Source organism: Hyla sarda, chromosome 7 (assembly GCF_029499605.1).
Source record: "Hyla sarda isolate aHylSar1 chromosome 7, aHylSar1.hap1, whole genome shotgun sequence".
Lineage (NCBI taxonomy): Eukaryota > Metazoa > Chordata > Amphibia > Anura > Hylidae > Hyla > Hyla sarda.
Genome location: NC_079195.1, coordinates 91410527 through 91433947, shown reverse-complemented (window position 1 = coordinate 91433947; position 23421 = coordinate 91410527). Strand labels below are relative to the sequence as shown.

At 44.7% G+C, this 23421-nt stretch overlaps 1 protein-coding gene across 1 annotated transcript in view; it reads right to left on the bottom strand.

Moving 5' to 3' along the window:
* Positions 1–23421, bottom strand: part of PCDH15 (protocadherin related 15) — a 1516206-nt gene that overhangs the window by 659424 nt on the left and 833361 nt on the right. The gene's annotated exons all lie outside the window — the stretch shown is intronic.

The window sequence follows — 23421 nt, the reverse complement described above, 5'->3', positions numbered from 1 at the left end:
AAGTCGACGGGGCCATCTCCTCCAACTGGACAAAGATTGCGTCAAGCAGGAAAGAGAGGTGCACAGCCATATGCTTTACCCAACTATATCTATAGACCAGGGAGGTCTTAGGCTCTGTTCAAAATAGTGTCATAATGGAGTAATAACTGCTCTATTACAAAAAATTTCAGATTTAGAGTTTCAATCCTGATAGAATGAAATGATTGGGCATTTTGGTCATTTTGATAGAATAAATTGCAGCATAGATTTTGGCACACAATTTTGGTGTAAAGTAAATAAATTGATAAATAGTCTAAACTTGGGCTTTGTAGTCTATAGATGCATATGATTTTTTAACCTCTTGGGGACGCAGGGCGTATGCATATGCTCTACATCCCCGATCCTTAAATGGGCACAGTCAGATACAAAAACTTTTGATATGTTGAAAAGCATGTGTAACCAATAGGTTTTGCAATTGCTTTCATTAGAAAATGTTCAGTATTTCATACCGAAAAAGCCAGTCAAACAACTGCCCCCCCTGCCTGCTTGGACACATACCAGTTCTGCTGTTTCCATGTATAATCACCTATGTCATGGACACACTTCCTTGATTGACAGCTGTGAGTGCAGAGCTCAGAGCTGGAGGAGAAATCCTCCCACTGTCAGCTTGTGTCCCACTACTGTCAGTGAGGAAAAGCTGGGATATGTAGTTTTGCTAATGCTAGAGGAGATGTAAGCAGACAGCATACTGAGGGAGGGGGCGGAGACCTGCACAGTGAGGCTATGCCCCCTCCCTTTGAGAGGATCACACACTTGTGAGCTAAATTAAAAGTGTAATAACAAAAAATAAATAAAGGTGCTAGACACATAGAAATTTGATGTACATGGTCAGGATTAGGTACTGAGTGATATATTAAAAATAATTTTGTTGGATCTGACGGGTACGCTTTAAGTACAGATACTCCCTGGTCCAGTATAATGAGTTTAAACCATTCTCACCAGTGGAGAATGGGTTAAACTCGGTGGGTCCCGGTTACTATGGGCAGCCAGGACCCATGGCTATTGCCTGGCTTTAAGCCTTTAGACAAAGTTGATTGCGGCATCTAAAATGAAAGTAAAATAATCCCAGCAGCTAACCGGAGCTGATCGGGACTAACACGACAAAATTGCGATGTCCCGATCAGCTTACCGGACGACGGGCGGGTCCTCACCTGCCTCTCCATTGTCCAATTGGCGATCTATTGCTCCATGCCTAGAACAGCAGATTGCCGGTTACACAGATCAGTGCTTTGCAATAGCATAGCACTGATCAGTGTATTCAATCAGAAGATTGCATGTTTTAGCCCCTATGAGGGCTTAATTTTTTTTTTATAACAGTTCATTAACCCCTTAAAGTTGGAATCACCCCCCCTTTTCCCTTTGTTTAAATAAAATAATGTAATAAAGAATAAAAATAATCATATGTGGCACTGCCGCGTGCGTAAATGTCCAAATTAGTAAAATATTAGGTTAGCTAAACCACAGGGTTGATTGCATACATTAGAGATGAGCGAACCTTTGAAAAATTCAATTCGGCCGATTCAGCCTGGAGGAGGCAGAAGCATGAGGAGACAATTGAAATTTAAGATTTTTAAATTAAAGATTTTGAAATAGAAATTGAGGATTTTTAAATATAAATTTTAACTGCCAAATTTCAGTGTACCAGGCCCCGGCGTGTGGGTACAAAGGACCAAATCTAACAAGGAGTCACATGTCCCATGGCAGCACAATGACAGAGCCTGGAGGTGGCATTAGTATGAGGAGACCAAATAGTGGCTGAATGACTGCCTGGAGTTTGTAGCAGCATGGGAAGACCATATAGTGTCTGAACGGCACAGCCTGGAGTTGGCTGAAGCATGAAGAGAGACCACATAGTGTCTGAATGGCACAGCCTGTGTTACGTCGAGCGCTCCGGGTCCCTGTTCCTCCCCAGAGCGCTCGCGGCGTTCTCCTGCATGCAGTGCCCCGGTCAGAACCTCTGACCGGGAGCGCTGCTCTAGTATCACTAGTATCGCCCGTGGGTCGCATCACAATCCTCTCACCTGCCCAGTCCTCCTTCTGTCCCGTCCCGGCGTGCGCGGCCCCTCCTGGCCCAATCAAGTGTAATCACTTCCCAACACATAAAAACCCACTCCCCCTTCTGTCCTTGCCGGATCTTGTTGCCCTAGTGCCCTGAGAAAGAGTTTTGTGTATCCCTAGCCTGTATATCCAAACCCTTGCTGTTGCCCCTGACTACGAACCTTGCCACCTGCCTTGACCTGCTACGTCTGACTTCGCCTTGTCCTTGTGTACCGCGCTTGTCTAAGCTGTCAGTGAGGTTGAGTCGCTATCGGGTGGAACGACCTGGGGGTTACCTGCAGCAGCAAGTCCATCCTGCTTTGCGGCGGGCTCTGGTGAAAACCAGTAACCTCTTAGATTACGTTCCCCTGGTACGGCCTACGCCATCACCTCACTGACACAGAGGATCCACTCACGTGTCCTCCCCGCAAACCAGTCCGGAACCTGACAGTAGATCTGGCCATGGATCCCGCTGAGGTGCCCCTGCCAAGTCTCGCTGACCTCACCACCGTGGTTGCCCAGCAATCTCAGCAGATCGTCCAACAAGGACAACAGCTGTCGCAGTTGGCTGCCATGTTCCAGCAGCTTCTGCCTCCACAGCCTCTACCATCTCCTCTGCCAGCTCCAGCATCTCCTCCACTACCAGCTGCCGCTTCTACCTCTAGAGTCCGCCTGTCTCTTCCTGAGAAATTTGACGGGACTCTAAGCTGTGCCGCGGGTTCCTGTCCCGATGTTCCCTGCACCTCGAGAATGGTCTAAGGTGGCTTTCGTGGTCAGTTTATTATCTGGAAAAGCCTTGTCCTGGGCCACACCGCTTTGGGACCGCAACGATCCTGCCACTGCTTCCATCCAGTCCTTCTTCTACGAAGTATGCAGTGTCTTTGAGGAGCCAGCCCGGGCTTCCTCAGCCGAGACGGCTCTTCTGAATATCGTTCAAGGGAGCTCTTCAGTGGGCGACTATGCCATACAGTTCCGCACCCTCGCCTCTGAGCTCGCCTGGAACAATGAGGCCCTCTGTGTGACCTTCAAGAAAGGTTTATCCAGCCACATCAAAGATGTTCTGGCCGCACATGAAATTCCTGCTACCTTGTCTGAACTTAACCACTTGGCCACCCGCATTGATATGCGTTTCTCTGAAAGATGCCAGGAGCTCCGTCAGGAAAAGGATCTTGTTTGCACCAGGCGGTTTCATCGCTTGTCACCTCTCTTCCAGAGTCCTCTGCAACCTATTCCTGTGCCTCCTGCCGAGGAGGCTATGCAAGTGGATCGGTCCCGCCTGACCCAAGAAGAGAGGATTTGCCGCAGAAATGAAAATTTGTGCCTGTACTGTGCTAGTACCGAACATTTCCTAAAGGACTGCCCTATTTGTCCTCCGCGTCAGGGAAACGCACACACCTAGTTAACGTCGGAGAGGCGTTGCTAGGTGTGAATTCATCCTCTCCACGTCTGGCTATACCAGTGCGGATTTCACTATCCGCTAATTCTTCCTTCTCTGCAGTGGCCTTCCTGGACTCAGGTTCAGCAGGAAACTTTATCGAAGCCTTACTCATCAACAGATTCAATATTCCAGTTACCCGTCTCATCAAACCTTTCTTCATTTTGTCTGTAAATGGAGAAAATCTGGCCTGCACCGTGCATTACCGCACTGAAGCCCTGCTCATGACCGTTGGTGCTCTCCATCAAGAAAATTTTTTATTCTTCGTATTGCCTAACTGTACCTCTGAGATTCTTCTTGGCTTGCCCTGGCTCCAGCGTCACACTCCTACCCTCGACTGGACCACTGGTGACATTAAAACTTGGGGCTCTTCCTGCCACAAACGTTGCCTTAAGTCTGTACCTACCAGCCAAGTCCCCATCACCACACCAATGCCTGGCCTTCCAAAGGTCTATCAGGACTATTCTGATGTCTTTTGCAAGAAGCAGGTGGAAATCTTACCACCGCACCAACCCTACGACTGCCCTATTGACTTGCTCCCTGGTATCACACCGCCCCGTGGCAGAATCTATCCTCTCTCCGCTCCAGAGACTCAGGCCATGGCCAATTACATTCAGGAGAATCTAAAGAGAGGTTTCATCAGGAAATCTTCTTCTCCAGCCGGGGCTGGATTCTTCTACGTTGCCAAAAAAGACGGATCTCTACGCCCTTGCATAGACTATCGTGGCCTTAATAAAATCACAGTAAAAAAACACAGTAAAAAACCACTATCCTCTACCTCTCATCTCGGAACTCTTTGATCGTCTACGCGGAGCAAAAATTTTTACTAAACTTGACCTTAGGGGAGTTTATAACCTCATCAGAATTTGTGAAGGTGATGAGTGGAAAACCGCTTTTAACACCAGAGATGGCCACTTCGAATATCTCGTCAAGCCATTTGGACTTTGCAACGCCCCTGCAGTCTTTCAAGATTTTGTTAATTACATTTTTCGGGACTTACTGTATACTTGCGTTGTTGTCTATTTAGATGAAATCCTAATTTTTTCCTGCAACCTAGAGGAACACCAGCTCCATGTCCGTCAAGTGCTCCAGCGCCTTCGTGAAAATCATCTATACACCAAAATCCGAGCTCTTCCTCAACACATCATACCTCCAGAGTGTCTGATCTCCTCTGCTCCTGCTTCTCTGGTGCCAATTCCTCCGGGAAAAAAACTTATGTTCCCCCACCTCTTCACCTCCAGACTCTCAAATGGGGTCATTCCTCCCATCTGGATGGTCATGCTGGAATCAAAAAGTCCATACAGTTAATTGCCAGACACTATTGGTTGTCTTCTCTAGAGAAAGATGTGACCGATTTTGTACGGGCCTGCACAGTGTGTGCACATGACAAAACTCCCCGCCAGAAGCCTGCTGGTCTTCTCCTTCTTCTGCCTGTGTCTGAACAGCCATGGTCCCATATAGCTATGGACTTCATCACTGACCTACCTTCTTCACATGGCAACATTGTCATTTGGGTGGTCGTTGATCGTTTTTCCAAAATGGCTCATTTTTTCCTGCATCCAGGTCTTCCTTCTGCGCCACAATTGGCAAAAAAAAAATTCAGCAAATTTTTAATCTCCACAGGCTTCCCATGCATATCGTCTCTGATAGAGGCATTCAATTTTTCTCAAAACTCTGCAGTCAATTAAAAATCTAATAAAAATTTTCTTCTGCTTATCATCCCCAATCCAATGGACAAGTGGAAAGAGTGAACCAGATTCTTGGTGACTACCTGTGGCATTTTGTCTCCTCCCGTCAAGATGATTGGGTCGACCTTCTACTCTGGGCTGAATTCTCGTACAAGTTCAAAAATTCTGAGTCTTCCTCCAAATCTCCATTTTTTGTGGTCTATGGCCATCATCCACTTCCCTCCCTCCCCATTCCCACTTCTTCTGGTGTTCCTGCCGTAGACGAATTGACACAAGACTTCTCTATCTGGAAGGAAACTCAAAAGTCGCTCTTACTGGCCTCATCTCGCATGAAGAGACATGCTGATAAAAAGAGAAGAATTCCTCCTGTCTTTGCCCCCGGTGACAAAGTATGGCTCTCTGCCAAATACATCCGTTTCCGTGTCCTTAGCTACAAGCTTGGTCCTCGGAACCTCGGGCCATTTAAAATCAAAAATCAAATCAATTCTGTCTCCTTCAAGCTCCATCTTTCTTCTTCTCTTCGTATTCCCATCTCTTTCCATGTTTCTCTTCTCAAACCTCTCATACTTAACTGTTATTCTCCAGAGGTCACTGTTCCTGCTCAAATTGAAATTTAAGATTACCCAGGCCCCGGTGTGTGGGTACAAAGGACCAAATCTAACAAGGAGTCACATGTCACATGAGGGCACAATGACATAGCCTGGAGGAGGTAGCATTAGCATGAGGAGACCATAGAGCAGCACAATGACAGAGCATTGAGGCACAGCAGCAGCATGAGGGTCATGTCAACTGAGGGTTGAGTCTGAGGAACCCCCCCGACTGTTGACTGGGGGTGTCGGATGTCACTTGGGATGAAGTGGATGACCGAGTAAACCGATCAATCACGGTTGCTGGGTTGCTGGTCGAGACATAACTGCTAGCTGACAACGGGAGCTCAGACCTCTCGCTGCGACTCCGGCTTCCACACGCCCCTACTCTGCTGTGACCTCTGCCTGCACAAGATGAATTTAGGCCTCTGACAATCCACTGTGCACGTCCTGCACTACTCTGTCTGACATACTTATTGCGTATATGAGGTGAGTACAATACGCTTCACTATGCTTAAAACAGTATTTGTCTGGAACAGCAGTAGGTGTGTGCTATTGGATTTCCTATCACAGTATATAGGCCCTTGACCGATGAATATGTACAAAATAGTACACTTCTTAGATGTAGGTATGTGGTATGTACTTATGAGGGCAGAAAAATGCGCTACAGTACACTTAAAAAAGTATCTGAGTACAACACCAGCCGGTGAGTACTTTTGCCTGGACTTTCACAGTATATAGGCCCTTGACAGATTAACAGGTAGAAAAAAGTACACTACTTAGATGTACGTATCTGGAATGCACTTATGTGCGCTTAAAAACACATATTTTTGTAAAACACCAGCCGCTGCTTACTATTCCCTGGCCTTTCACAGTATCTAGGCCCTAGAGAGTTTAACAGGTAAAAATAGTACACTACTTAGATGTAGGTGTGTGGTATGCACTTATGGGGGCAGAAAAATGTGCTACAGTATGCTTAAAAATACATATTTTTACCTGTGTCCCAGATTCCAAAATCCCTTAGAATCAGAAAATGTCAGAATACCACCTGAAATTCCAAATAAGAAAATGATGCATACGTTCTCTGAAGAAAATGATCCTTCATTAGATAACAATATGAGTATTGTGTGTTCCAGTGACATTAGCTCATCGGAGGAACAGGAAAACATCATACAGCTTAATTCTGCAACTGAAGAACCACAACAAAGAATGAACAAGCCTACTGGAACTGAGGAACTTCAAAATGGTAAATCTACCACCTGGGATAGTCCGTAAATTCCAACAGCCGGTGGTCAGTATCCACAGTTCCCTGTTTCTGCTAGTCCTTGGCAATATTCCTTTTATTACTGGTATCAAAATGGCAATAATGCTGGGAGAGTAACTCAAGGACACCCATATGTTTCCTACAAGACACAGTCAACCAATCCTTATAATCAGTCATCTACATTTGCAGTGCCAAATTCCTACTTATAATCAGTGCCAAAAATGCGCTACTGTACGCTTCACAAATTATTTCAGTAAAACATTAGCTGTGATTACTTTTTCCTGTCCTTTCACAATGTAGGCCCTTGACAGATTAACAGGTACAAAATAGTACACCATTTATACTTAGGTCTGTGGTATGCACTTATGAGGGCAGAAGAAGGCGCTACAGTACACTGAAAAAAAATTTAAAATTTGCCCACGACACAAGCAGTACACAACAATGCTGGAACACATAGTTACTGTGTACTAAAGCCAAAATTGCAAAATTGCAAAATTGCAAAAAAAAAAAAACCTCTCTCTCAAATACTATTTGGAATGGACTACTGGGTATGGATTATACTGTCTACAAACTAGTATAACCAGCAGACCAGTTGTTGTGGAACAAAGACACAGATTTGCCCCCAAAAAATTATTTCTCCCTCCTGTGAAAACAGTTCAGCAGCTGAGGCAACACACAGCTCTCTGCCCTCTCTGTGCTGTTCACAGTGACTGAGGGGTTAATCGCTGCAGTAAGAATGAATTTATGTGCAAAAACACTGTGCTCTGTGTCCTACAGAAGGCTAAGGTGACTAAGAGGTGAAATGCTGCTGCAACAAGCTTTTCTGTGTAACACACACAGCGTTGTCCGTCCCATTTCTCTGCAGTGTAAAGAATGAAATGATGAGCCGGAAAATGGCTGCCGAATATATAGGGCTGTGACATCACAAGGGTGACTGGCTGCTGATAGGCTGCATCCTGCATGTGATTCAGGGTCATCCTGCCTACCTGCTTTCTCGCCTTGCCTTCCCGCCTTCCCAGCATTCCTTGCCCCATGTCTTGACATGTGGATCTGCCATTTTAGATGCCCTGAAGCCTGGACCAAAGTAAATGAAGTGATTCGCGCAATAGAATCTCGGCAATATTCGCATTAGTTGCAAATTGAATTTTTCATGAAATTCATAATTAATTCAGGTTCGTCAGCTTCGATTCGCTCATCTCTAGGGTACACGTAAAAATATACCAAAGTCTAAAATTGTGCATTTTTAGTCACTTCATATACCATAAAAATATTAATAAAAAGCATCAAAAAGTCCCATCAAAACAAAAATACCAGTACCAGCAAAAACTACAGATAATGGCACAAAAAATGAGCCCTCATAACACCCCATACAAAGAAAAATAAAAAGTTATAGGGGTCATAAGATGCCAATTTTAAACATACGAATTTTGGTGCATGTAGTTTATAATTTTTTTTAAGTATTCAAATAAAACCTATATAAATTGGGTATCCTTGTAACCGTATGGACATTCAGAATAAAGATAAGGTGTAATTTCTACCAAATATTGCACTGCGAAGAAACAGGAGACCCCAAAAGTTACGATATGGTGTTTCTTTTTTTATTTCACCCCACAAATAATTTTTTTTTCGTTTCACTGCAGGTTATATTATAAAATAAGTGATGTCATTGCAAAGTACCATTAGTGATGCAAAAAACAAGCCCTAATATGAGTCTGTAGGTCCAAAATTGAAAGCATTATGATCTTTAGGAGGGAGGGAGGAAAAAGTAAAAATGTAAAAACAAAATTTGCTTACTCCATAAAGGGGTTTTCCGCCCCTAGACATCTTATCCCTTATCCAAAGGATAGGGGATAAGATGTCTGATCACGGGGGTCCCACTGCTGGGGACCCCCGGGATCTCGGCTGCACCACCCCTCTGTCATTACTGCACAGAGCAAGCTCGCTCTGTGTGTAATGAAGGGCAATACAGGGGGTGGTCTGTGACATCACGAGGGGTGGAGCCGTGATGTCATGATGCTTCGGCCCCTGTATCGCCCGTCATTACTCACAGAGAGAATTTTCTCTGTGCAGCAATGACAGTGGGGTGCTGCAGCCAAGATCCTGGGGTCCCCAGCAGCGGGACCCCCGCAATCAGACATCTTATCCCCAATCCATTGGATAGGGGATAAGATGTCTAGGGGCGGAGTACCCCTTTAAGGTGAAAATAGGCTGAATCCCTAAGGGGTTAACCTGACCAAGTCTGTCTGATAAATCTAGCTCATTTTTGATCTTTAGTCTAAAGGGAACCACTTTAAATAACTGTTGGTAAAATGTATGCTTAACTGACAGCTTTCTCTCCCGACCTACAGAGGAATGTTCAGTATGGCCAATTTGTTCTTATGTAATTTATGATGTGGCAAGCCTTCAGTGCGAATCTACAATTTTCATAGTCATGAGAATAAAGAAAACTCTTTGAATGAGAAGGTGTGTAGAAACTTTTGGTCTGTACTGTATATATATTTACATACTGTATATATATATATATATATATATATATATATATATATATATATATATATATATATATAGAAAAAACTATAATGATCCAAAGGATGTAGGTCTCCCAACTCGTATAAATATATCAAAAATGAAAAAAATAGGGAACCTTTAAAATGTTAATATTTATTGTATCCATTAAAATATGAAAAAAACTTTTTGGAAAAAATCACACCACGTGAAAAAACTAAGAATGTATTGCCACCGCCATATGTTGGTATCTTTCTTGGTGCTCACCTCTCCACATTAATTCATACAGATGAGAGCCCCAACATTGTATTCTTATATTCTTATATTCTTATATTAACGCCACAGTCTTTTGATCACTGTTCACACTTCTAATAATGACACAGTCTTTTGATCACTATTCACACTTGGTTTTTAGAGCCAAGAGAAAATAATCATGCAATTTTCGCAATTGGAATCCATTAAACTGTTAGTAATTTACTGCATCCAGTGCCATATACTTTAGATCACTGTTCACACTTCTAGTAACGCCACAGTCTTTTGATCACTGTTCACACTTGGTTTGTAGAGCCAAGAGAAAATATTCATGCAAATTCCGCAATTTAAATCCATAAAACTGTTAGTAATTTACTGCATCCAGTGCCATATACTTTAGATCACTGTTCACACTTCTAGTAACGACACAGTCTTTTAGTAACTACACAGTCTTTTGATCACTATTCACACTTGGTTTGTAGAGCCAAGAACAAATATTCATGCAAATTCCACAATTTGAATCCGTAAAGCTGTTAGTGATTTACTGCATCCAGTGCCATATGTTTGAAATGGATGATTTACTACATGTACTGTTCCTTTTGATGTTATGGGAACACGCTTCAGTGATTGTCCGTAATATTTATTATATATGAATGTCTGCGTTTTTACAGATATTTAGCACCAAGCTCAATCATCCATACACAACAAATTGGTACAGACACGTGAAATGTCTAATATAGATGTTGCACCAGACTATTCATCCATAAAAAAAATCGCATCAATGTGAACAAGGTGAAGGCGTTTTATATAACTTTTTGTGAAAAAAAAGGCTTCCTTGTCCCATGGGTGTTTGTACAAAGTCCAATAGATCCACTCTCTGCATGTGTATCAGCGCCTTATTGGATATTGCACAGTTCCTCTTAAATGAACTTCACTTAATCCCAGATATATTTAAACCAGTATTTTTACATTTGCAAACGTGTTACTAGTTTAGTTATTTTTGTTAATAGACATGTTTAAGCTTCATATATTATTGCACTATCCCTTTAGAATACTAAGATGATTTCATTTCCTATATTCACACACATGGTGGCAAATAGATAGAGGACGTGAGAAAAAAACCTGATGTCTTCTCCTTGTGTTCGTTCACACTGCTCCTCTGTAAGATTTCGGTTCAACGCGTTTCCTTCAGCCTTTAATTCATCAGGAACCGTACTTAGGCTTTGTTATTCCAGCTTCTCCTTTCTTTTTATTGTTTGTTTGTGGAGTGAGCTTGTGCATAACTCTGATGGCGGTCGCACACTAATTCAAATCTCCACTTGCTGTTTATACAGGTGTGTAGCCATCCCCTTCACCGCATCATCACTGGATCCTCCTATCATTCCACTACACGTCACTGTGTTCTTTTAGCAGAACGGAGGTATTAGATCCAGGTGCCTGGAAGGGGATTGTTAGATACGTATCCAGGGGAAAAGGGTTTCCCGTTCCAGAAATCTATTGTCCGTACTTTACATTATGTTTTTGGTCTATTGATGTTAAATAAGTTCGTATAAATACTTTAAGATGACTTTGGGCTGGATTACACCCAAAATCGGTATTTTAGGGAACTGAGCACTGTACCAATTAAATGAAGCAGGAAAAACATATAGAGTCATTCAGCCCCCGTGGTTTCACCGTTTCTAGCTGAAAAGTCCAAGATGCTTCACATTGTAGGAGCTGTCTGTCCCAACTCCCTCCTCTTTTTGGGGGAGGGATCACTTCTATTACCTGAGCTTGCAGGCCTTCTGGGCAGCTATCATGGAACTTAGAAAAATGATTTCCAATTGGTGTATCCCTGCCATGTACAATGTCTGCTATGTGTTCTTGGAGTCTTTTTTTTAAAAAACCTGAATGTTTTACCCACGTAGTTCGCTGGACATGGACAGGTTAGCATATAGACTACCCCTTTTGTGTTACAATTTGCCAGTTGTTTAATCATAAATTCTTGTCCTGTACTTACACTGGTTTTCTTTTTTCCTGTTTTAATGAAGGGGCACATCACACATTTCCCACATCGGTATGTACCCGTCACCCCTTTTTGTAACCATGTTTCTTTAAATGTTAATGGTTCAAAACAGCTTTTAGTAAGTCTATCCTTTAAATTCTGACCCCTCCTGTATGTTATCTGGGGTTGTTCTGATAGAGTTTCTGCTAGGGTCTTGTCACTTTTTAAGATTGGCCAATATTTCTGGATTATGTTTTTTACTTCAAAGTTTTTATCATCATAAGTTCCAATAATTCTGACTGTATTCATGTTTTCTTTTTCTTTTTCTTTTTGGGGGATAAGTCATTTCGATCTTTGACTCCTTAAAGCTCTACTATAGGCTTTCTTCAATATTTTGTTTGGGTAGCCTCTTGCTCTCAGCCTAGTTCTTAATTCCTGCGCTTTGATTTTAAACTCTCCTAGGGTGGCTACACACCTGTATAAACAGCAAGTGGAGATTTGAATTAGTGTGCGACCGCCATCAGAGTTATGCACAAGCTCACTCCACAAACAAACAACAAAAAGAAAGGAGAAGCTGGAATAACAAAGCCTAAGTACGGTTCCTGATGAATTAAAGGCTGAAGGAAACGCGTTGAACCGAAATCTTACAGAGGAGCAGTGTGAACGAACGCAAGGAGAAGACATCAGGTTTTTTTCTCATGTCCTCTATCTATTTGCCACCATGTGTGTGAATATAGGAAATGAAATCATCTTAGTATTCTAAAGGGATAGTGCAATAATATATGAAGCTTAAACATGTCTATTAACAAAAATAACTAAACTAGTAACACGTTTGCAAATGTAAAAATACTGGTTTAAATATATCTGGGATTAAGTGAAGTTCATTTAAGAGGAACTGTGCAATATCCAATAAGGCGCTGATACACATGCAGAGAGTGGATCTATTGGACTTTGTACAAACACCCATGGGACAAGGAATATTAGAAGTAGAGCAGGAAAAAACCCTCAGGTATGGCGCTGCAGACTCTTGTAGACAGATGAGGCGGATGCCAAAGGTAATAGGAAAGTCCTCAGCAGGACATTTTATTAAAAAAACAATAAAATGGACAAGATTACGCGTTTCGGGAGGATCCCTCCCTTCCTCAGATCAGGATAAGGACAGTACAACAATAGCAGGTTTATATAGCCCAAAAATGGGCGCCAAAAACACATGGGAGGAGTAACAATCCAAACTTGAAAATCAAAGTACAGGAACAGAAACAGCACTTACATATAATATACAGTATGAATATACATTAGGAAGCAATACAATTACAAATTGTGGTAATATAAGGTCAGGTTATGTGTTGGACCAAGACTAGCAACTGCTGGAGAATCGCAGTGGGCCGGAAGCTGTCAGCCGCATCATGTGAACAGTGTAACCAAGGCACTTCCTGTGTGAGAAGCACGTCAATAGCAGTGAGCTCTGAAGCCGGGCTGGTTGCCCTGGACGCGTTGCTATGCTAGGAGGTCACATGGTCAGCTCTCTACCAATCAGCTCTGAATGTGGTTTCTCCTTACTTGTGAAGGCTGTGAGGATCGTACTGGCAGAGGACACTGACAGGCTCCTATTCAGTGTAAGCTGTGCGATTATTATCTATATGCAAATAGTGCTGTCAGGGGATACTAGCTGCCTGGTCAGTGTGGGCTGTGAGCACTGTGTATATAAGGATCGTGCTGTCAGGGGATACTGACAGTCTCTTAGACACTTCAGGCTATGTGAATCCTGTGAGGATCGCACTGTTAGGGGATACGCAGGCATGAGAGGGAGACAAGATGTTAATAGAGAACTATACAGGGATATTAGTCTGTTAATCAGTGCAGAGAAGAAGTAAGCACTGCCTGTATAGTGATCACATTGTAAGGGGGAGACTCACATTGTCATAGGTAAAGATGAAGGTGATATGTAAAAGAGGACATGCTGGTGCGGTATTATGATGTGTAACAGCATGGTATAGTATAACCAGGTATTAACTGATAACAAGATTACTATTTTAGTCATGATCGGACCATGTTAGGTATGTGGTATTGATAGGAACTTGTGTAGTGATAACATATGGAGTGATATGCTGTGTCTTAAGGGCCATAATAGGTATATAACCCTATATCAACCATTGGTGTATAATGGATCAGAACACCCTATGTAAACAGTACACTCTTTGTAACCTAGTAAAAATATAAATATGTGCATAGCATTAAGAAATATAAATATGTGCATGGCGTTAAGAAATATGAATATGTGCATGGCGTAAAAAATATATGTATATAAATGGGTCTAGGTACTATGAAAACATGTAGTAATGAAATACTAGGAGCTTTGAATACTAAAACCTTTTTTAAAAAAGTAGATAGTAACAGCTATCTTGATTTTACTAGTTCACATTTTAAAAAATGGCTCATAAATGTGCCTTATGGGCAATTTAAACGTATTAGACGAAATTGTTCTAACCTCAATGATTTTGAAGAACAGAGTGACATTCTAAGAAAAAGGTTTAGGGCTAAAAAATACCCAAAGGCCATTGTGGATTCTTCTTTTAAGAGGGCTAGCACTCTATCACAACAAGAATGCTTGTCCAAAGGAAAATTGACCCCGAGCAATGAGAAAGATTGGTCTATAAATTTCATAACCACTTTTTCTAGAGAGCACAAACACATTAAAGACATTTTACACAAACACTGGCCAATTGTAATGAATGACCCCTTTCTACGAGACACTCTCCCCCAAAAACCAGGTGTTACATTCAGGAGAGGTAAAACACTCCGTAATATTATAGCTCCCAGCAGATTAAAAACTCACAATCACCAACCTGTGAATTTCCTCACCACCACAGGCGCTTATAGATGCGGGCATAATCGCTGCAAATGTTGTGCAAATCTCCACCACCGTGCCAAAACTTTCACCTCTAAAATCACGGGAGAAACATTCCAGATTAAAACCTTGCTGAACTGCTCCTCCCAATACGTGGTGTATCTTCTGGATTGCCAATGTGGTCTACAATATGTGGGGAGAACCATTAGGTGTCTACGGGAAAGAATCACAAAACATAGGAACAACGCCACCAATGGTTTTCTCCTCCATAGTGTCTCCCGGCATATAACTGAACAGCATGGTCAAAACTTCAATGTTATTTCAATTACCCCAATAGAAAGTATATCCAGGGACATTCCACATAGGTTTAATACCTTACGTAAACGAGAAAATTACTGGATATACAAACTCCAAACATTGGTGCCCACAGGTCTTAATGAGATGATAGAATGCTCCCTATAAATAAGGCCATCACCTTGTCATCAGATAATTCACTCCTGCTCTTACTTTATTCTTCTGTTTTACAACTTCCCCATGCATATGCAGTTGAAACCATTATTCCCTATATGGTTTTGTATATGTTTACGCATGTGTGTAGATGGGTGTATGTGTATGTGTATATGTGTATATATGCATATGTGTATATATGTGCATGTGTGCATATGTATTTGTACATGTGTTTTCATTACTACATGTTTTCATAGTACCTAGACCCATTTATATACATATATTTTTTACGCCATGCACATATTCATATTTCTTAACGCCATGCACATATTTATATTTCTTAATGCTATGCACATATTTATATTTTTACTAGGTTACAAAGAGTGTACTGTTTACATAGGGTGTTCTGATCCATTATACACCAATGGTTGATATAGGGTTATATACCTATTATGGCCCTTAAGACACAGCATATCACTCCATATGTTATCACTACACAAGTTCCTATCAATACCACATACCTAACATGGTCCGATCATGACTAAAATAGTAATCTTGTTATCAGTTAATACCTGGTTATACTATACCATGCTGTTACACATCATAATACCGCACCAGCATGTCCTCTTTTACATATCACCTTCATCTTTACCTATGACAATGTGAGTCTCCCCCTTACAATGTGATCACTATACAGGCAGTGCTTACTTCTTCTCTGCACTGATTAACAGACTAATATCCCTGTATAGTTCTCTATTAACATCTTGTCTCCCTCTCATGCCTGCTTATCCCCTAACAGTGCGATCCTCACAGGATTCACATAGCCTGAAGTGTCTAAGAGACTGTCAGTATCCCCTGACAGCACGATCCTTATATACACAGTGCTCACAGCCCACACTGACCAGGCAGCTAGTATCCCCTGACAGCACTATTTGCATATAGATAATAATCGCACAGCTTACACTGAATAGGAGCCTGTCAGTGTCCTCTGCCAGTACGATCCTCACAGCCTTCACAAGTAAGGAGAAACCACATTCAGAGCTGATTGGTAGAGAGCTGACCATGTGACCTCCTAGCATAGCAACGCGTCCAGGGCAACCAGCCCGGCTTCAGAGCTCACTGCTATTGACGTGCTTCTCACACAGGAAGTGCCTTGGTTACACTGTTCACATGATGCGGCTGACAGCTTCCGGCCCACTGCGATTCTCCAGCAGTTGCTAGTCTTGGTCCAACACATAACCTGACCTTATATTACCACAATTTGTAATTGTATTGCTTCCTAATGTATATTCATACTGTATATTATATGTAAGTGCTGTTTCTGTTCCTGTACTTTGATTTTCAAGTTTGGATTGTTACTCCTCCCATGTGTTTTTGGCGCCCATTTTTGGGCTATATAAACCTGCTATTGTTGTACTGTCCTTATCCTGATCTGAGGAAGGGAGGGATCCTCCCGAAATGCGTAATCTTGTCCATTTTATTGTTTTTTTAATAAAATGTCCTGCTGAGGACTTTCCTATTACCTTTGGCATCCGCCTCATCTGTCTACAAGAGTCTGCAGCGCCATACCTGAGGGTTTTTTCCTGCTCTACTTCTAATATTGACTCCCAGGACGACTTGTTTCCTCCTGCAACCCATCGGCATAGCAGCGACTCGTACTACAGTACCCAGATTATATCGTGGGTGATATGCTTTTTTGCATAGATCTCAAGGTGAGCGGCCATCTATAAGCCCCGTGGGGTTCCCCTCCTCCCCCCCCACCCACCACCCGATCTATTGAGGGTAAATACACGAGGCGCCGTCCGTCGGTCCTTTCTTTTCTTTTCTCTACAGATGGGACAAGGAAGCCTTTTTTTTCACAAAAAGTTATATAAAACGTGTCACGATGCCGGCTGGCAGGAGGTGGATCCTCTGTGCCAGAGAGGGATTGGCGTGGACCGTGCTAGTGGACCGGTTCTAAGTCACTACTGGTATTCACCAGAGCCCGCCGCAAAGCGGGATGGTCTTGCTGCGGCGGTAGTGACCAGGTCGTATCCACTAGCAACGGCTCAACCTCTCTGATTGCTGAAGATAGGCGCGGTACAAGGGAGTAGACAGAAGCAAGGTCGGACGTAGCAGAAGGTCGGGGCAGGCAGCAAGGATCGTAGTCAGGGGCAACGGCAGGAGGTCTGGAACACAGGCTAGGAACACACAAGGGAACGCTTTCACTGGCACAATGGCAACAAGATCCGGCGAGGGAGTGCAGGGGAAGTGAGGTATACATAGGGAGTGCACAGGTGAACACACTGATTAGAACCACTGCGCCAATCAGCGGCGCAGTGGCCCTTTAAATCGCAGAGACCCGGCGCGCGCGCGCCCTAGGGAGCGGGGCCGCGCGCGCCGGGACAGGACCGACGGAGAGCGAGTCAGGTACGGGAGCCGGGGTGCGCATCGCGAGCGGGCGCCACCCGCATCGCGAATCGCATCCCGGCTGGAGGCGGTATCGCAGCGCACCCGGTCAGTGGATCTGACCGGGGCGCTGCGGGAGCGAGAGTGTAGCGAGCGCTCCGGGGAGGAGCGGGAACCCGGAGCGCTCGGCGTAACAGTACCCCCCCCTTGGGTCTCCCCCTCTTCTTGGAGCCTGAGAACCTGAGGACCAGATCTTTATCTAGGATATTGTCCTCAGGTTCCCAGGATCTCTCTTCAGGACCACAGCCCTCCCAGTCAACCAAAAAGAAGGTTTTTCCTCTGACCTTTTTGGAGGCCAGTATCTCCTTTACGGGAAAGATGTCTGAAGAACCGGAGACAGGAGTGGGAGAGATAAGTTTAGGAGAGAAACGGTTGATGATGAGTGGTTTAAGAAGAGAAACGTGAAAGGCATTAGGAATATGAAGAGAAGGAGGGAGAAGAAGTTTATAAGAGACAGGATTAATCTGGCACAAAATTTTGAAAGGACCAAGATAGCGTGGTCCCAATTTGTAGAAGGGAACACGGAAGCGGACATATTTAGCGGAGAGCCATACCTTGTCTCCGGGAGAAAAAATGGGGGGAGCTCTTCTTTTCTTATCAGCAAACTTCTTCATGCGTGATGAAGCCTGTAAGAGAGAATTTTGGGTCTCTTTCCATATGGTGGAAAGATCACGAGATATTTCATCCACAGCGGGTACACCAGAGGGCAAGGGAGTAGGGAGGGGGGGAAGAGGGTGACGGCCCTACACCACGAAAAATGGGGATTTGGAAGAAGATTCAGAAACTCTGAAGTTATACGAGAATTCGGCCCATGGTAGAAGATCTGCCCAGTCATCCTGGCGGGAGGAAACAAAATGCCGTAAATAATCACCCAGGACCTGGTTAATTCTTTCTACTTGCCCATTGGATTGAGGATGATAAGCAGAAGAAAAGTTTAATTTAATCTTGAGTTGTTTACAGAGAGTCCTCCAGAATTTAGACACGAATTGGACGCCTCTATCCGAGACGATCTGCGTGGGCAACCCGTGAAGACGAAAAATGTGTACAAAAAATTGTTTTGCCAACTGAGGCGCAGAAGGAAGACCAGGAAGAGGGATGAAATGTGCCATCTTGGAGAATCGATCAACGACCACCCAAACAACAGTGTTGCCACGGGATGAGGGTAAGTCTGTAATAAAGTCCATACCAATCAGAGACCAAGGCTGTTCGGGAACAGGCAGAGGATGAAGAAGACCAGCGGGCTTCTGGCGAGGAGTCTTATCCCGGGCACAGACAGTGCAGGCTCGCACAAAATCCACAACATCCGTCTCCAGAGTCGGCCACCAATAGAAACGAGAGATGAGTTGCACGGATTTCTTGATGCCCGCATGACCTGCGAGATGGGAGGAGTGACCCCATTTGAGGATTCCGAGGCGTTGGTGTGGGGAGACGAAGGTCTTCCCTGGAGGAGTTTGCCTGATGGAGGCTGGAGAAGTGGAGATCAGGCAGTCAGGAGGAATGATGTGTTGCGGAGAGAGCTCTACTTCTGAGGCATCCGAGGAACGAGAGAGAGCATCGGCCCTAATGTTCTTATCGGCAGGCCGAAAGTGAATTTCAAAATTAAATCGGGCAAAGAACAGAGACCACCTGGCCTGGCGAGGATTCAGCCGTTGGGCAGACTGGAGATAGGAGAGGTTCTTGTGATCGGTGTAAATAATAACTGGAAATCTTGACCCCTCCAGCAGATGCCTCCATTCCTCAAGTGCTAATTTAATGGCTAGTAGCTCTCGATCCCCGATGGAGTAGTTCCTCTCCGCCGGAGAGAAGGTCTTAGAAAAAAAACCACAAGTAACAGCATGCCCGGAAGAATTTTTTTGTAGAAGGACCGCTCCAGCTCCTACTGAGGAGGCATCAACCTCCAATAGGAAGGGTTTAGATGGGTCAGGTCTGGAGAGCACGGGAGCTGAAGAAAAGGCAGACTTGAGCTGTTTAAAGGCGTCTTCCGCTTGAGGAGGCCATGACTTAGGATTGGCATTCTTTTTGGTTAAAGCCACGATAGGAGCCACAATGGTGGAAAAATGTGGAATAAATTGTCTGTAATAATTGGCGAACCCCAAAAAACGTTGGATAGCACGGAGTCCGGAGGGGCGTGGCCAATCTAAGACGGCAGAGAGTTTGTCTGGATCCATTTGTAGTCCCTGGCCAGAGACCAAGTATCCTAGGAAAGGAAGAGATTGACATTCAAACAGACATTTCTCCATTTTGGCATAAAGTTGATTGTCACGAAGTCTCTGAAGAACCATGCGGACATGCTGGCGGTGTTCTTCTAGGTTGGAAGAAAAAATCAGGATATCGTCCAGATACACAACAACACAGGAATATAAGAGATCACGAAAAATTTCATTAACAAAGTCTTGGAAGACGGCAGGGGCGTTGCACAGGCCAAAGGGCATGACCAGATACTCAAAGTGTCCATCTCTAGTGTTAAATGCCGTTTTCCATTCATCCCCCTCTCTGATGCGGATGAGATTATAAGCACCTCTTAAGTCCAGTTTGGTAAAGATGTGGGCACCTTGGAGGCGATCAAAGAGTTCAGAGATGAGAGGTAGAGGGTAGCGGTTCTTTACCGTGATTTTATTAAGACCGCGGTAGTCAATGCAAGGACGTAGGGAGCCATCTTTTTTGGACACAAAGAAAAATCCGGCTCCGGCAGGAGAGGAGGATTTGCGGATAAAGCCCTTTTTTAAATTTTCCTGGATGTACTCAGACATAGCAAGAGTCTCTGGGGCAGAGAGAGGATAAATTCTGCCCCGGGGTGGAGTAGTGCCCGGGAGGAGGTCAATAGGACAGTCATAAGGCCTGTGAGGAGGTAGAGTCTCAGCTTGTTTTTTGCAAAAAACATCCGCAAAGTCCATATAGGCCTTAGGGAGACCGGTTACAGGGGGAACCACAGGGTCACGGCAAGGAGTACTGGTAACCGGTTTAAGGCAGTCCTTGAAACAAGAGGGACCCCAACTCTTGATCTCCCCTGTGGACCAATCCAGGGTTGGGGAATGGTGTTGAAGCCAGGGTAGTCCATGGAGAATTTCGGAAGTGCAATTGGAGAGGACCAAAAACTCAATTTTTTCGTCGTGAGGTCCGATGCACATTAGGAGGGGTTCCGTGCGGTAACGCACGGCACAGTCCAATCTTTCATTGTTAACGCAATTGATGTAGAGAGGTCTGGCGAGACTGGTCACTGGGATGTTGAACCTGTTGATGAGAGAGGCCAAAATAAAGTTTCCTGCAGATCCGGAGTCCAAGAAGGCCTTAGTGGAGAAGGAGAAGGTAGAGGCAGATATCCGCACAGGCACAGTAAGACGTGGAGAAGCAGAGTTGACATCAAGGACTGTTTCACCTTTGTGCGGAGTCAGCGTACGTCTTTCCAGGCGGGGAGGACGGATAGGACAATCCTTCAGGAAGTGTTCGGTACCGGCACAGTACAGGCAGAGATTCTCCATGCGGCGTCGTGTCCTCTCTTGAGGTGTCAGGCGAGACCGGTCAACTTGCATAGCCTCCACGGCGGAAGGCACAGGAATGGATTGCAGAGGACCAGAGGAGAGAGGAGCCGGGGAGAAAAAACGCCTCGTGCGAACAAAGTCCATATCCTGGCGGAGCTCCTGACGCCTTTCGGAAAAACGCATGTCAATGCGAGTGGCTAGATGAATGAGTTCATGTAGGTTAGCAGGAATTTCTCGTGCGGCCAGAACATCTTTAATGTTGCTGGATAGGCCTTTTTTAAAGGTCGCGCAGAGGGCCTCATTATTCCAGGAAAGTTCTGAAGCAAGAGTACGGAATTGCACGGCGTACTCGCCAACGGAAGAATTACCCTGGACCAGGTTCAGCAGGGCAGTCTCAGCAGAAGAGGCTCGGGCAGGTTCCTCAAAGACACTTCGAATTTCCGAGAAGAAGGAGTGTACAGAGGCAGTGACGGGGTCATTGCGGTCCCAGAGCGGTGTGGCCCATGACAGAGCTTTTCCAGACAGAAGGCTGACTACGAAAGCCACCTTAGACCTTTCAGTAGGAAACTGGTCTGACATCATCTCCAAGTGCAGGGAACATTGCGAAAGAAAGCCACGGCAAAACTTAGAGTCCCCATCAAATTTATCCGGCAAGGATAGTCGTAGGCCTGAGGCGGCCACTCGCTGCGGAGGAGGTGCAGGAGCTGGCGGAGGAGATGATTGCTGAAGCTGTGGTAGTAGCTGCTGTAGCATCACGGTCAGTTGAGACAGCTGGTGGCCTTGTTGCGCTATCTGTTGTGACTGCTGGGCGACCACCGTGGTGAGGTCGGCGACAACTGGCAGAGGAACTTCAGCGGGATCCATGGCCGGATCTACTGTCACGATGCCGGCTGGCAGGTGGTGGATCCTCTGTGCCAGAGAGGGATTGGCGTGGACCGTGCTAGTGGACCGGTTCTGGTATTCACCAGAGCCCGCCGCAAAGCGGGATGGTCTTGCTGCGGCGGTAGTGACCAGGTCGTATCCACTAGCAACGGCTCAACCTCTCTGACTGCTGAAGATAGGCGCGGTACAAGGGAGTAGACAGAAGCAAGGTCGGACGTAGCAGAAGGTCGGGGCAGGCAGCAAGGATCGTAGTCAGGGGCAACGGCAGGAGGTCTGGAACACAGGCTAGGAACACACAAGGGAACGCTTTCACTGGCACAATGGCAACAAGATCCGGCGAGGGAGTGCAGGGGAAGTGAGGTATACATAGGGAGTGCACAGGTGAACACACTGATTAGAACCACTGCGCCAATCAGCGGCGCAGTGGCCCTTTAAATCGCAGAGACCCGGCGCGCGCGCGCCCTAGGGAGCGGGGCCGCGCGCGCCGGGACAGGACCGACGGAGAGCGAGTCAGGTACGGGAGCCGGGGTGCGCATCGCGAGCGGGCGCCACCCGCATCGCGAATCGCATCCCGGCTGGAGGCGGTATCGCAGCGCACCCGGTCAGTGGATCTGACCGGGGCGCTGCGGGAGCGAGAGTGTAGCGAGCGCTCCGGGGAGGAGCGGGAACCCGGAGCGCTCGGCGTAACAAAACGGCTTCACCTTGTTCACATTGATGCGATTTTTTTTATGGATGAATAGTCTGGTGCAACATCTATATTAGACATTTCACGTGTCTGTACCAATTTGTTGTGTATGGATGATTGAGCTTGGTGCTAAATATCTGTAAAAACGCAGACATTCATATATAATAAATATTACGGACAATCACTGAAGCGTGTTCCCATAACATTAAAAGGAACAGTACATGTAGTAAATCATCTATTTCAAACATATGGCACTGGATGCAGTAAATCACTAACAGCTTTACGGATTCAAATTGTGGAATTTGCATGAATATTTGTTCTTGGCTCTACAAACCAAGTGTGAATAGTGATCAAAAGACTGTGTAGTTACTAAAAGACTGTGTCGTTACTAGAAGTGTGAACAGTGATCTAAAGTATATGGCACTGGATGCAGTAAATTACTAACAGTTTTATGGATTTAAATTGCGAAATTTGCATGAATATTTTCTCTTGGCTCTACAAACCAAGTGTGAACAGTGATCAAAAGACTGTGGTGTTACTAGAAGTGTGAACAGTGATCTAAAGTATATGGCACTGGATGCAGTAAATTACTAACAGTTTTATGGATTCAAATTGCGAAATTTGCACGATTATTTTCTCTTGGCTCTAAAAACCAAGTGTGAATAGTGATCAAAAGACTGTGTCGTTACTAAAAGACTGTGTCGTTACTAGAAGTGTGAACAGTGATCTAAAGTATATAGCACTGGATGCAGTAAATTACTAACAGTTTTATGGATTTAAATTGCGGAATTTGCATGAATATTTTCTCTTGGCTCTACAAACCAAGTGTGAACAGTGATCA